The sequence below is a fragment of the Indicator indicator genome, chromosome 19, assembly GCF_027791375.1.
Source record: "Indicator indicator isolate 239-I01 chromosome 19, UM_Iind_1.1, whole genome shotgun sequence".
In the NCBI taxonomy this organism is placed as follows: domain Eukaryota; kingdom Metazoa; phylum Chordata; class Aves; order Piciformes; family Indicatoridae; genus Indicator; species Indicator indicator.
In genome coordinates, this window is record NC_072028.1 from 15751714 (window position 1) to 15767400 (window position 15687).

Sequence of the window (15687 nt, forward strand, 5' to 3'; positions counted from 1 at the left end):
TGACACAGAGCATAGAGATGAAACATATAAGTGATACCTTGGACATCCAATTAATATATGTGTGGAGATGCATAAATTGAAAGCAGGAAAGTAGAAAAAGTAGGGCAAATTAGTGCAGCAGTTCTCCAGTCCTTGGAGCTTAAGTTTTCTAAGGGAAAATTTCTTACTCTAGACATAACACATTATTTGGGTCTATACACACAGATAGTTAAATCATGCTTCATTGAGAAAGTCTATCCATTCCAATTTTATGCTCGGTCATAGAGTTTTTTCTTATTTTATTGTGGGAGGAAAACTATCATGCATCCACTCACATTACACATTCTGTACTGTAATCAAAGGTTTTTCTAATAAATATCACACCTTTTCTAAGGTTAAGAAAAGAACCTGCAGCATGAGGGAAATAACTGGTATCAATACACGGTACACCTCAAAGTTTATACAGACATATTCCATCAAAGAACCTCCTTCTCTTGACTACTTCTCACACAAAGCCAACGTCAATACTCTTTCCGTGCTCCGAAATTTCTTTGGATTGTGGAATTTGTCATATTCCATCCCTCAATAAACTCCATTTCTGTATTTAATTTAAATGTTTATTGTCCAAGAGTTACATAGATACTGAAATAGATTGCAAGCAAATTTTTCTTTGTCTGAACAAACATTCAGGAAAAGAGGAGAAATCCAATAAAGCAGGTTACAAAGAATAAGCGTGGGAACGAGCTTGTCAAATGGGTTTTTGATTTGTCTCACACAATATTTGACTATGTGAGGAGACAAGTACAAGTAGATGGAATTTTCTGTATAAGAAAACTCCTCCACAGTCTAGTTTCAAAACAAAAAAGTACACACATTAATGCCAACTATTCTGTGGCATCTGATTAATTTTTGTAATCTTGTTTAAGGTTTCCTCTTCAATTGTCAATTGTAGTTTTTTTAGAAGAAATCTGCATGCAACTGCATTTTAAAGCTCTCTTCCTCCTGAAATGAAAAAAAAAAAACAACAAACACTTCAATATTTGTTTTCCCTAGGAAGGCATAATTTATGGTAAAGCACGTTTTGCAAATTGAAATGATATATGTGAAACTAGGCATAATTTTGACTATCTTTTGCCTTGATAACAGTCTAGTCTGTGTTTCTAAAGCACTTCTTTATGCAACTGGATGGTAATACTAGCCTTCAACTTAAAGAAAAAAAATGCTTTATGCCATTGTAATTGCATTTTCAAAGAGGTGAGAAGAAAAGACATTTTTACAGACTTATTTGGAAGTTTCTTATGTTGATATTACAAAGTTAGCACTTCCTGAGGGCAGCTGCCTTGTGCTGGTCATAACACGTTTGGTTTCAGACCCCAACTTATAAACCAAGTGCCCCCTTGTGAGTATAGTACTCTAGGTATCAAGTAGATTTCAAAGTTTCCATGACAAATTCAAATTTAGATTGTTTCCCTGTGGTAGCTACTTTTTCTCACCACTGGACTGTGGTGGAGTTAGAAAATAACCTAAACAGTTAACATGCAATGAAAATTCAGTAGCCTATAGGGAAAAATCTTTCAGTCCATTTTCGAGAGGACAAACATCCAACTAAAACATTAACAGTTTCAGTCAGCAATAATCACCCTGTTTAGCAATCTAAGCAGGGATTGTATAGACATGGTGACAAAGCTAAAATCGAATATTAGTATGGTCTTTCTAAGTTCAGTTAGTAGATTGAATCAGGAAAAGTGCTCTGTCTAGACAGTCTCAGCTTTGTAAATAAAGACCCCATTCCCTAACTGTTTATCCAGTCTTTTTATGTGTTCACCTGAAGAGACAGACACACACACACATTCAAGTACACTCCAAAGTTTAAGAAAAACAGTATATTCCTTTCAGAAAATAAATTGGACACTTGGATTCAAAATTCTAGAGAGTTTTTGTTTGGCCTTTTAGCAGTTCTTATAGTGTTTATATGAAAATGATTCTGCCACTAAATTATTTGCAAATGTTCCCTTTTTTGGGGAGACTTGGAGCCAAATTATAATAAGCAAGAGCAGATTGACCCAGATTAAAAGATACAATTAGTCTGTCTGATTAGTAAACCTAAAAAGTGCTACTTACACTAAGTTATTGTTTTATGACAAAAGAAGACATCCTGGCAGAACAATAAAGTCAGTGCCATGGGTAAGAACCTTGCAATTTATTCCAAACAGTGGGAGAAAAAAAAAAAACCAGTCTAGAGATACAACAATTCAGAATCAGTAGAACTGAAATGTTATCATGCTAAAGGTAGGTCAGGAAATGCATACACATACACATATAATTGTATATGCTTGATTCTTTTTCATATCAAAACCATTTTACATTATGGAATAAGTGAAATCTAATCCTATTCAAATCACAAGCAATCCCACTGAACTGCAGTAAGACTAAGCTCTCACATAAAATGGATCTTTTCCAGTAAGCATTCAGGCCCAAATCAACCTCATTTTACAACTCCAGTGGGACCTATCTTAGTAGAAATTGAAATAAAAATAAGGTCTCCATGTGTTTAAACATAGACACATCTATATTTTTATTTGCAGAGATATTGAATTACAAATTGATCCCTTTAGGGCCCATACCCTAAAATATTTTTCATTCACTAAATTTAGCATCAACGACAAAAAACACACTAGTCACTCTTTGTGCAGTGGGATGAGGATAGAATCCAATCAGTTTGCTATCTTTATAAATTGCTGTTCTTAATGCAAGAAATACATTAGGACTATTATACTCTGAAATATTTTATTGCGGTCTGTATAACTTCCATTCAAGCACCTCAAAGCAAAGTGTTTTCTTACCATCATTCTCATCTCTCCATGAAGCTTGAAACAAGTGTTTTTCATGTGAGCCTGTTACATGGCTCAGCTGTGGTTGCAGACAACACTCCTAGTAAAGTGAACTGTGATCATTAAGCATGGGCATCTGTGATGGCCAGAAAGACATACCCAGCATGAATTCTTTCCAACTTGGAAAAGTATGTGGTCATTGTGACCTGAAAAGGTGCTACCATAATGGATATAATTTCATCAACCAACTCAAAGTTGGCAGTTCCACCATTGATGCTTCTAAGAAGTCTGCTGAGCCACATGTAGGCCAATATTACTGGTTTTACACCACTGTCTTCCCGAATTGCTTATATGATACAGGTCATGACTAGGAGCCATGCTCTGTTTTCCCTCACAGCAGATCTCTGAGTCCATCAAGAAAAATAAGTGGTTTTTTTCCAGCGTATACTAGGGGATCTTTGAAGAAAGGCCATCACCTGAATTGGAAAGTCTCATTATAGCAAGATCTGCTGGACACATCTCTCAAGTGGGAAATGGCATTTTTGTTCCCATGCCTCTTCCATACAGAAAAATTCACTGATTTTCCCTCATTCTGGGAGGCAGCTTCAAATCTGCTGCTGAGTGCTATGATGCTATAAGTGTGACCATGCTCTAAGCAGTTTCAGGATGACAGTGAATTGTGCCTTTTTAAGACTAAAGGGAGAAGGAAAAGCCTGATGTCGAGACAGGAAACTGATGAGTCTTATAATAGCTGACTCTGCCATACACTATCTTTGTGAGAACAGGAGATGAGCAAAAAGTGCTTTGCAAGAGATAGGAAGAAGCCCTGGGAAAAGCTTGTTGAATATTTGAGAGTCAGATTTTTTTTTTTAATTTTTTTTTTCATTTAAGCTATTACATTTGTGCTTTTGGGTCTAGGATTTTTTGTGAAGAACATGTACATTTGCAGAGGTACATATTACTGCACTTCTTAAAGTGTATAGTTAGCTATGAAATTAATTCATCCTGCCTCCTGTGTTCATCTGACCAAACTTCATGTGAGTTGTTTTTATTATAGAGTGCAGATTTACTAAGTGTATGTATGGATTTTATGATAAATTATGTCATACATTGCAATGAATTGCACATGACTTAAAACCATGACAACAAAAGTAACTTCAATGAGCTTAAAATAAGTAATAACACACACTAAAGTGAAGATTACAATCAGTAAGTTTTCACTGAGCATACAGAATGACCTTGAGGGAAATTGAGCACTGCTGTCCCTGGGACACAAGGGCAAAACAATTCAACAAGCTGAACGTGAGGCATTCCTGCTTAGCCAACAGAGTAGATGAACCCACTGCCAAGCTGCTATCTTAAAGGATAATGCTTGGTTGTATTCCTGCAATTAAATGGGAGAAATAGAGATGCAACATGAACATCAGTCATCATTGAGTAGAAAGTGAGGAATCTGAATATGTTACAGAAGGTAGCTTGAAAGATCATTGAGTCTAATTCCCCTTCGAGAGCAGAGTAGGTCACACAGGATATGCAACAGTTACTTCAAATGAAGTGCATCACTGTCTAATTTTCTCCACGTACAGCTGCTTTCCAAAATGTTTTAAGAAGATATTAAAATATTAAGCGATAGACAAAATATGTACATATAAGTTCTCTAAATAATTGATGCTTTCCTAGGTGCAGTATGTAGACATGGTAGAGCTAAAGTTACCTCTGAGGGCCAAACTCTGCTTTCTTTCATATGCACCTATTTACACACACATACACTGCCCCTCTGCCTTAAATTCCAGGTTGACCATACAAGTTGATTCCCTATTCATAAAACCCATTTGGGAGTACTCTCATAAAATTACTAAAGCATGTGTGGCAGAAATAGGCAGGGGACAAATATCAAAGCACACAGCCTCTGTCTAGTGTCTTGGTAATATCCATACTGTGACTGAACTGTATGTTCATAACTGATGCACTTTCAGAGGAGTTACAAAAGTCATCTGAAAACCTGGGTAATGGTTTCAGGATGATTTCTGTGCCACATGAATTCACAGTCACAGAGTCACTGCAACTGCAGTATGAAAGTGTCTTTATGACACTTCTTAAGTTTCAGAATTCCACCCTTTGCTTTCTGCAGCATATCCTCTCTTTTCTCTCAGGGAGGTTCTGCAAGGCAGCTGAACTAATGTAATAGTTATCAACTTCAGTGGTCTCACTCTTGTTTCTCCTCTTTCCCACCTAACTGACCTCACCTGAGCATTAGTTCAAACATTTAATCAAGTGTCTCAATGTGATGGTTTAATTTTCTGCAAGCTATTAATTTCTGTACATCAGAGTCCAAACTCAAGAGTCCAAAAATACACCTCTCTTGCTCAGCATGTCCAGTGAACTCAGGTAGCCATAATTATTCCTTCCAGGCTGTGTACAGAAATTAATAGTGACCATAGAGCCTTCTGAAAGCAAAAGTATTATTTATTAATAATAGTTAGATGTTTGCTTTCAACAAAAGCCAGACACTTCCAAAAGTCTGCCCACAGCTGCTGCTGCTTATGATTCTTTCCAGACAGCAGCTCTACCTCAGTCAGAATCTCCTGAATCACAAACCCCATCTCTCAACAGACTATCCTGTGAAAACTATCGTTCTTTTTTTAGCTCTTGTGTTTGTGGGACTCTTCTTGCCCTGGTTCAAATGGCTGAAGAGAAACCTTCAGAGTTGATGGAACTTTTCTAAATGTTTCTTAATGGTGTGCTATGAAGTTTCAACTAGGGATATTCCCTCTTCTTTTACTTTCCCCCCTCCAAATCCTCCATTAAGTGAAACCAATGTATTTTTACAATAAACATACCACTAAACACGTCCATATATAGACTGATTTGATTATTATTGCAGAGCAGCTCTGATTTTCCAAAGCAACTTGTCTTACTCATCACTATACAACACATAAAAAGCCATAAAATGAGAAAGTAAGAAAGAAACTCAAAACCTTCTCTTTAACATTCCTCATTGACAACTACTTCTTTATTTCTTTATGTATTCCACTTTGTTCTAAGTGTTTCTCTAATGCTTTACTAACTTTATAAGTTCTGCCTACCACTTAAACTGAGCCAAAAAGGGCAACTGCTCAGTAGGGCACTTTTTTTTTTTTAAGGAAATAAAGTATCTCCCATGAACTTAAACTACAAAGCTTTAGAGACCAGAGAGAAGTCTGGGAAAGTGTAACTAGAATATGCTCAAAATACAGAGTAATTATTCATACTGAAATATTATTACAGTATATATAATTATGAGTACTTGGGAGGTCAGGTTTTTACCTCATCCCCCTCCAAAGCAGTGTTGTGATACAGGAGTATCTAATTGTGCCACCAGTAACAATGACAATTATTATTACTTTTTTAATTACACATAAAATCTCCATTTTTTCCTGTGGCTAATGTGTTCCTTAATCTGTTAACAGTATGGCATAGGTGATTTCTGTCTTTACCAGCAACAACATATTCCCTGCTGGGAAAATATGTCATGAAAAAGGTTTCATCTTGAAATTCATCTATTTTTAGTTTCTTGGTGGCCTCTAATTGCAAGCTTGAGGCAGTGCACAATAATTATCAGTCTGCAAGCATGAAAAGGAGTAAATGACAGTCAGGCTATATGGTTGCTTTGTGCACACATCTAGAGAACTCTGCCATGTCGGTGCTGGGCTGGCAGCTTGCTGCTTCCACGTAATGGCAGTGATTCAGCTGGTAACTGGATGAAAAATTGCAGCAGGTTTCCCTGTTATGATTCTTTCATGCATCTCTGTCAATGGCAGTTTATATTCTGGGATTGAGATCATTTGTTGCCTGTTCACTCACAGCTTCAGGCTTTTCTTGTTTGCCACCATGGATTTACAGCCCTCCCCCCACAGCAAACCACATCTAGGGAGCTGAGGGATTATAATGTTTAGTACTTTACATCTCAGCACATGTAGAAGAAAGTTAAAACTACTGTAAAAGGAACAATGACTAGATACTCCTGTGAAATAGGCATATGCATGTGTGCAGATATCTATATGTCTATGCAGAAAGAAGCCCATAGAGTACTCCACATGCTGGTGAGATACTAGACCAAAAGCTTTTTTAGAAGTCTGCCATCTCATAAACTAACAGACAACACCTCAGAAAAAAACCCCAAACAAGTAAATAACCCGTTCCTTCCCTTAACCCTACTTAGAAAATAATAACAAAGTAAAATACATACTTCAAAAGACTTCAATAGTCAGACCTTTTTACAGTTTGATGGAAAAGACATTGTTGTGTTCATACAGTCATTAAACATAAACGAGAGCATAAACACAAGCATAAATGACCTGATCCAGTACATACTTCCCATATATACCTAGTAGGAGAGATGTTTATACCCCACAACACCAGCCTATCTAGCCAGATATCTGAAATATTTCACTCTCATGCTTCACTACCATCAATGCACGGACACTCCCCCAGTGCATAGCTAAAGTAGGGACCTGCTACTATGTATGCTAACAAATGTGTATATATAAGCAGATGCAGGAATGCTAAGGCCTGCATTTAACTTGGGCTAAAATTAACTACAGTTGATTTCAGCCTTGAAAAATGTGACTCTAAGTACTCAGAATAAAACATGAGGGTAAAGTAGTGAGACTAGAACAAAATGGTGAGCTTGTGATTAAAGGGAGACCTGAATAAAAGTTGCCCAGTGTAGCATCTTTCCTTTTCAGATATCCTTTTTCTTTATGTATGAAAGGAGGCACTGTTTGCCTTTATCGTTCTTATCGTGGTCAGCAAAACTGGGTGAAACATAATTTATTTGGTAAATACCACCTGGTTTTGTTTTTCTGCTCACTAACTGCTCAGTGTATTTGTATTCAGATAATTATTTGTGGATGACAACGTATTCACAAGCAGCTCATTACAAGCATTCACTTTCTAAGTACTTGGTTAATTTTGATTAGATAAATGGCTATAGAGTATGTCTCTATCCTGGACTGGATCTTCACGTGTTCAGTTTCTTGATTAAGTACCCATGTTTCCAAACCTCTAAGACTGTTCTTCAACATTTATTTAATATACAGTGTTTTGAACATTCCTGTCATAAGAAAATAAGCTTTGTCACAGCAGTTCAAGCAACAGTCTCTGGTGACTGAACTTTAAGAACGTGCATTAGCTGTTTGACTGAGTACAGCTGAGGTCATCTTATTGGAAAATACAAACATGACTTATTATACTGCTTAGCTGTAAAGAAACCATTCCTTAGATGAGTGAAAGTGTATTATATGAATCCTTCTGAGCTCAATGCAATATTTTATAATGTAATGGCATAATCAAACTATTAGAAATTATTCTTGATGGAGACCACAGAATTAAATCCACTGGCCTGTCCTGGTTCTTTTTCACAGCTCCAGTGATGCAAAACTGTTGTAAAAATGTATTAGTCAACCAGATTATTACTGTTTATTTTACCACAATGGCACAAAGGAGAATTTTAAAGGTTGTTTTAGGCACCTAAAATGAGACGAAATGTTGCATTATTAGCCCTTTGTTTCTGTCATAGTCTCTCACATTTACCGTAGGTTATGTGTATGAATTGTAGGAATTGCAGAGGTGCTCTTTGGGGGAAACACTACTAAAGGACATCAGGACCAAATTCTGAGTTAGGTTGGACTTTAAAGATGAGGTTTTTATGTCAGGTTAAGTTGAAGGAAGGGCGAGAAGGAAGCAAAGGCCAACCTAGGGGCTATCAGAGGTGGTCTATCAAGGTAGCCAAGTATTTCAAAGAGACAAGAAAATCAGCTAACCTCCTTAGCAGCTATGATCTGAAATGATCACTATGAGTAGATTCTCCTGACAAGAAAGGCAGGAAAAGGATAACCCACTTCTGCCAATTGAGTCAAGCCACAGTCTCCATGCAAAACTGACACTAAGTATTTTACTCTTTACAAATAGTCTTTATAATTGGGATTTTTAAATAATCCTTCTTAAAAGGGATTGCAGCTGTAATCAATTTGTGGAGGGCTGTTTTAATAAGAAGCTGCTTGAATAGGATTAACTATGAGACCGTAGACCTCTTTCCTCCAGTCCTTAAACTCTTATTTGAAACATTTAGATACCCCATAAATTATTTATTGGTCTTACAAGGTGTCATCAAGCTAAGAAAATGATGCTTGACAAGTTGAAAACCGTAACCATTTCCACCAATTTGTTAACAGCCTCTCCCACATGCCATGTAATGTCTCACTTCTGCCTTGTCTTACAAGAACAGTAGCTATATTCACCCACTGCACTAAAGGCACATCTGTACAGCTGACAGATCTTATGTATTCTGTTTGTTTCAGGAAATATATCAGAACATAATTTATAAATATCTTGAAAATAGAATGTCAGAGTGGATTTCCTTTTCCTTGCAAGGTTCTTAAAAACAAGAGAACAGAAAAAAGAGTTTTTCACATATCCTGCCTTTCACTCAAAAATTCTTAGTTGTCTCTTGATTTCTGAACTGGCCTTAAAACACTTATATAGGTATGTTAAAAAAGGAATACAGGGAAAAGCTATCTGTGCTTTTGCCAAGAAAAGAGAAATCACCTCTTCATCTGAGATACGTCTCTCAACAGCTATAGCCATCAACTAAGACTAGAAGTAAGGCTACTGGACTTCCCCCCCGCCAGGGCTTCTTTGGCAACACTGGATAGTGAAGACTGGTGAAAAAGCAGAGGGACAGGAGGCATAACTTTCCTGTAAGGAAACTGGCTAAAGGATCACTTCTAGCATGAGGCAATTTGCATTTAGCGAGTATCACCTGAAGTCAGTCTTTTTACTTCTGATTCTCTGAGGATAGAATCTCATTGCACCTGAAAATAGTTTTTTGCTCATCAGTGCTTTCTGTGGGAATGGTACACAAGGTTTCATGCTTGCTTTTGTTTGTAGAGCCGTAACACACTGACGATGCTCCATCATTAGTGACAGCAGGTTTGCAGGGGGGCCTAGGCCATAAGATTTTGCCTAAGAATTTGTTTTTGTTTGTTTGTTTGGTGTTCTTTTTTTTTTGCAGACACCATGGGATCACAGATTTGATTCATGGTGTCACGAAGCTTTCTACCATGAAGCAGTTTCTATTAGTGTATCACATAAAGCAATTAAAATCTGGTTAAACAAAAACTTCAAAGTCTGATGCTCTAATTTATGACATGCCATTTGTTTACTGTATTATTCTACTAATACCAGATCAGTCAGCCTTCAACAGCAATAATAAAACTGTCCATAGGACCAAGGCTCATGGGGGAGTGACCTCTAATTTTGCAAGTGTATAGTTTTCACACACACAATATCTGAAACTAAATCCACTTAAAAGCACAAAACTAGGGAAACTGCAGATGCATGCAAGTAAGGCTTTGTCTGATCTACTTCCTGATATAATTTCAAGTTCACTGAACTTCTTTGATGTTTGATCATTTTAAGAGACAGTGACTGCTGAAAACTTCTGTTCAGTCATGGTGCAAGTGACACAAAGGAGAACAACAACTACCACTACTACTTATGAACTGTCACGTACATCTGAGTTTATCAGACACTTTAAACACTGGGACCAAGTGTGGTCATTTAATAGAAAATCCCTCTGTGTCTTAAAAAAATGAAAAAAAAAAACAAAACAGAATATGAAGAAGTGAAAAAATGAGGGACATAACTCTATTATTACTTTCAAAAATATTTAAGATGTTTGTTTCTGTTTCCTTATAGACACCATGAGATTATGCGTTTGATCCTTTGAACAACCCATCTGTTTAGTATGAAGCAGTCTTAGTATATCATGTAATTAGAGAAACTGGTTATACAAAGACTTCAAAATGTGAATTGTTTGGTAGTCCTGTCTAAAATATTTAAAATACTGTACAGTGCACTGTGCCTTTTCCACCAACTACTTCTAGAAACCAGATAAATCCCAGTAAACTGGAAATATTAGCAGAGATGTCACTGAAAATGTAAGCTTAGATTGAATGCGAGAAAGTTGTTGGTCTCTGTGATCTAATTTTTAAATGTTTGTATGATTGTCTTTTAAGCCTCCTCAGCGGTTCAAAAACAAGTACTCTGGTTCAAAGTTACAAACATAAACATGACAATTTCAGAAAGATGTTCATTGAAAGAAAATAGTCTTTACCATTGTTCTCTGACAAATTTTATCTTGACTGTTAAAGTGTACAAATAACCTTAAATTTACTGTACATAACAAAAGAAAAACGCATCCCTGAGAAAGCTGCAATTAACAGGTGAGAAATGTTCAGAAAGAAATATTTGAATATGCAGAAACATCTGTATATTGGTTTTCCCTTTTCCTAGGTAATTTGTAGAGTTTATATGACAGTACACAAAGAAAGACGTTTTCTGGTTTTAGACATACCCAGGGAAGTAAATGAATTTAAAAGACAAAGAAAGCAATATAATTTAGCAGGGGGAAAAATGAAGAAATTCTTGAGCTCTTAATAGAAAAGAAGCACATTGGCCTAGAAACCCCTTTTTGTTTATAATTTCATAAACGGAGTCAGTAGCCTGAGACAAGCCTGTCACATCTCTGGCTTTGAACAAGGGTCAGTGATGGATAACTGACCTCCTTTCTCACTTTTATCAACAAATGTCAGAAAAGGCAAACAACAGCAATGACATCCTGCCCAAACAGCCAAGAGTGTTTCATTTTCTTTGCACTTCTGTTTCCTCTGTGCCTTTAATCAGGGCCGGGGGATGTAATTGCTCTGTCTGGGCACAGCTTAAGGCATGCTGTGCAACTAACAATTAGTTTAGAGACTGAGATCTATAAATTTTGAGAAAAGAGTAAGAGGATTTGGTGTGCTTGAGCTATCCTTTCTAATGAAGAAAAATATCACACCGGAAGGGACCCAGAGTGTTATCAAAGCAACTTAATATCATCTGGTAGTGATTTGTAGGCCCTCATAATCTATTGTGATCATGTTGAAGGGGGAGGTAAAAGTCCACGTGTTCCACTATTTATGAGATTTCCAAAATGATGGCCGCCATCTGTGCAAACGCCACTAATCTCAGCCACCGTCTTCATGGCAAATGGCTCCATGAGATTGTCCGAGGGAAAGGAAACACTGCAGGAATGTTGGGCTATTTATTGTTTATAAAAATAAACCAACTGGACTAAGACATATGCGAGGAATTTATATCAAACAGCTGCAAAAGCAAGTTGCCTCAATAGGGAGGGTGCATTGATGATGCAATCGGACCACACTGAAAGACTTTCCTATTAATCTTACAATATACATAGCACGCTTGGGATACTGATTTGTCCCCATCTACACTCAAACTCACCTTACATGGATGTTCTTAAAATAATTTTTTAAAACAGTTTACATAGAACAAAATCAATTTATTATGTGAGTTACTAACTAAATAAATATAAACAAAGGCTAAGAACACTCTGTCCCCATATAAGCTTACCTCTCTTAAACATTTCCTTCTTGCTGTCTTAGTTAAACAAGCACAATGGAGATAGCATTACTGTCAGTGAATCTTTATCTTAGGTATACTAAGTCTCTAGGATGTGAAGATTCCTTGTTTTATTGTTGGCAGTCTAATCCCGTTAAAGTCCTTTCCTAATTTCTTAATGAAGAAGACCAAATCTATCACAGTAAGAAACAACATTCACTAACAACAAGGAGTCAAGGAATAACAAGATAACACCAAAATGATAAATGACGTCACACCAAAACCACAAAGCACAATTATTTTAGTACTGGGCCTGCATAACAGCATCAGACAAAGGGGAAAAGGGATCTAAGAAGAGAGACAAGCTTCTTGCCTTTGCAAAGCCAGTTTATGAGACATGCTTGACACTGGAGAGAATCTTACTTATTTAACTGTTAATGGGTTGGTATAGCTACAGTAACCTCTGAGAAATTCTCCTTCTACATTTACATGCTTGAGAACAGCTATCTTCGCTTTTCATTAAAACTGCATGTGCTTGGAAACACCTGCCTTGAGGAAAACTCTCAGGCTGATTGACTCTAACATGAGAATTAATTCAGACTGCCTTAGTGCGTGGACAAGGCTTCACAGAACAGCATGCTGGTATTAGGCTTTTCCATAATACAAACTGGCAAGGATTGCTCTTCTGGGAATCCTGCTCAGCTAGAATTCAAGCACTTTGTTTGACAACTGACTTTCAAAGTGTGTGTACTTTTCTTTTAAACAAACGCATGATGCCTGAAAGCCAAGGCACAACAGTGCATGTATGCATGTATATATAAATGAAAAAAAAGGACTGTTCCTTAGAAATAATTTACCATACATAGTTTGGGTTACCTACCCATGTTGATGCCAGAACTTTCTAGCTAAAAGGAACGAAAAATATTTTGTTTGCTTAATGTATTTTAAAAGAGTGATCATAAAAGCCACTAGAAGATACCAATTGTGTTTTCTGACTTCTGGATTCTAAGATTTGTTTCTTCATTTTTTTTCTTTTAGCTCAGACATATTAACAATGAGGTACACACTTGAACTGGATGCTCATTAACAAAAAAATCCCATGGCCCCCGCCCCCCCTCTCCCCCCACCCAAGCAAAGCCCTTAAAACACATATCTTATGTGTTAGAGGCACAATTGTGCATTGGTCACACTTTCAGTGAGAGATTTCTCTGAAGTACAGGCCCCTAGCACTTGTCTATAGACTACACCAAACCTGCCAAAAAGCTCCATTATTCCCCTGCAGTCCTTTCAGCTCTAGTTCTTCCTTAACTCTTACACACAAATATTTGTAAGGCTGCACACCCTTGATCCCCAATTCACACACTTGGAGGGTAGTTCAAGTCAGTTTTCCTATAGTTATGGCTAATCTATAAAACGTCATAAAGGCTGTTTAAATCTATTAGTGAATCTGACAATAAACTTGTCCTTTTAAAGGCTAGAGATGATTAAGAAATAAATTCAGAGATATTTGTAATTTTAGTCACTGAAATGCAATCTTGGTGCTGCTTGAGGTGTAATTACCTGACATTTCTCTCTGACAGTAAGGCACAGAAATTCTTGTATTTCCAGTCTCTGACTGTTCATTTCTGGTCCTGTGCTGCAGTTAATCCTCTTTGCTGTGCTGAAATTTACAGAAGTGGCCTCATCAAAATCTGCAGTAGAACGGTAAAAGGTGTGATTTGTGAACCAGAAGCCAGAGAACCACTTAATTTGACATTACCACTAAAGAAAACAGAACTGTATCATCAATAGACTTATTTTCTGATCAGATTCTAAGCTGATTTTAGTTTCAATATACGCAAAGTCCTAAGGGCTGTTTCAAAACATGCTGAGTCTACCTAATCAAGTAAAATAGCCTAAGAAATTAAACTCAGCACATTTCATGTTGTCTCTTACAACTGGATCGGAACATTTCACGTGACAATGGTTCCATCAGTATTAAAGCAGTGTGCTGAGAGAATTTCCTTGCACAAATATTTCTTTCCCTCTTTGCCCATATCTGATCACCCATCTGAATATATATATACACACACACACACATATTTATTTATTTACTTAGAGAGAGAGGTCTGTTACCAAACATATAAAAGTTTTTAACACACTTGATGTTGACATCAACTAAGGAAAAAATTGTAACAAATCAGTTAAAGATCAATGTAAATAAGATAAACCATGTTTATCCCATAGATAGGTGTTCTTGTGCATCAACCCATGGTCAGACACTGTCTGCAGAAACAGCTCCAACATGCTCCTTGTTTGTTTCTGCTGTTGGTGGAAGTTAACCAACAGGATGTGAACTCACCTCAGGTCCCTAAAGGAAGTCTTCTGCACTGGTACACTTCTGCTGCTGCAATCCAACTGTCTATGAAGTTGTGCTGTAAAGTAGGTTGTAAACTGATCTGGGTTCAAAGGCTGTTGAGAATTACTGGCCGCAGGAGATGTGAGTTGGGCAACAGTCTCTTAAATTAGCTATGCTACACAAGAAATAGTGGAACCATATCTAAGGTTATCTTTTCCCTGGCAACTTCTGTGTGTCTTAAGCCACTTAATTCACAAACAGGTCAAAGAACCCAATGGGAAAAAAACTACAGAGCTTGAGTCTTACCAGTGAACAACCTTTCCAAGAAGAAAACTTACACTGGCGTTGGTTTGCAAAAATATATGCAGAATGACCCAGGTAAGCCTAAGAAGCCTGCAGATTTCAAACATGCAAACAAGAAAAAATTGTGTCCTCCTGCACATGCATGTCAGGAAAGGACAAGTATGCTAGAGGATCTGAGATAATACTTGGTTTTGTTTTTCACTATTTCAAGCACAAAACAATGACAAAATAAATTTTGCTCACTGATTGCTTTTAGGTTTCATTTAGAAGAGAACTTTGTAACTCCAGTGTGTCCTACTCCTACTTATTCCTGCATCATCAGTCATCTACAGCAGTGCAAAATACCATATTTGTCACTCTTCTGGAATGTAAAGGTATATGCTGCCTGTGATGTTTCAGGATTGCTGAGTGATTCATACTATGATGAATTCATACTGTAATAGAGAACAACAGGCATTTCAGAGTATGTCAGTAACTAACTTTTAAACAAGTTATATTAATCATTCTTGCAGTAGACTGCGATATATTTTATATTAAAATACATTGAGCTGTCCCCCAGGAGCTAGTGGAAATTGCGGTATTTTTACTCCTGTTCCCAAAATATAAGCAAAAGTACTGGTAACCTAGAAATATATATTGGTTTTTACTGTATATGATAAGCACAAAGTGTTGCAGACTAAAAAGATGTGTAATACCTTCATTACAAAACAAACAGGAACGTTCAGTTTCTGCAGAGCCTGGATATTATTTGTGTGCTCTCTGATGTATGGAGCCTCACACAGAAGTAGATAG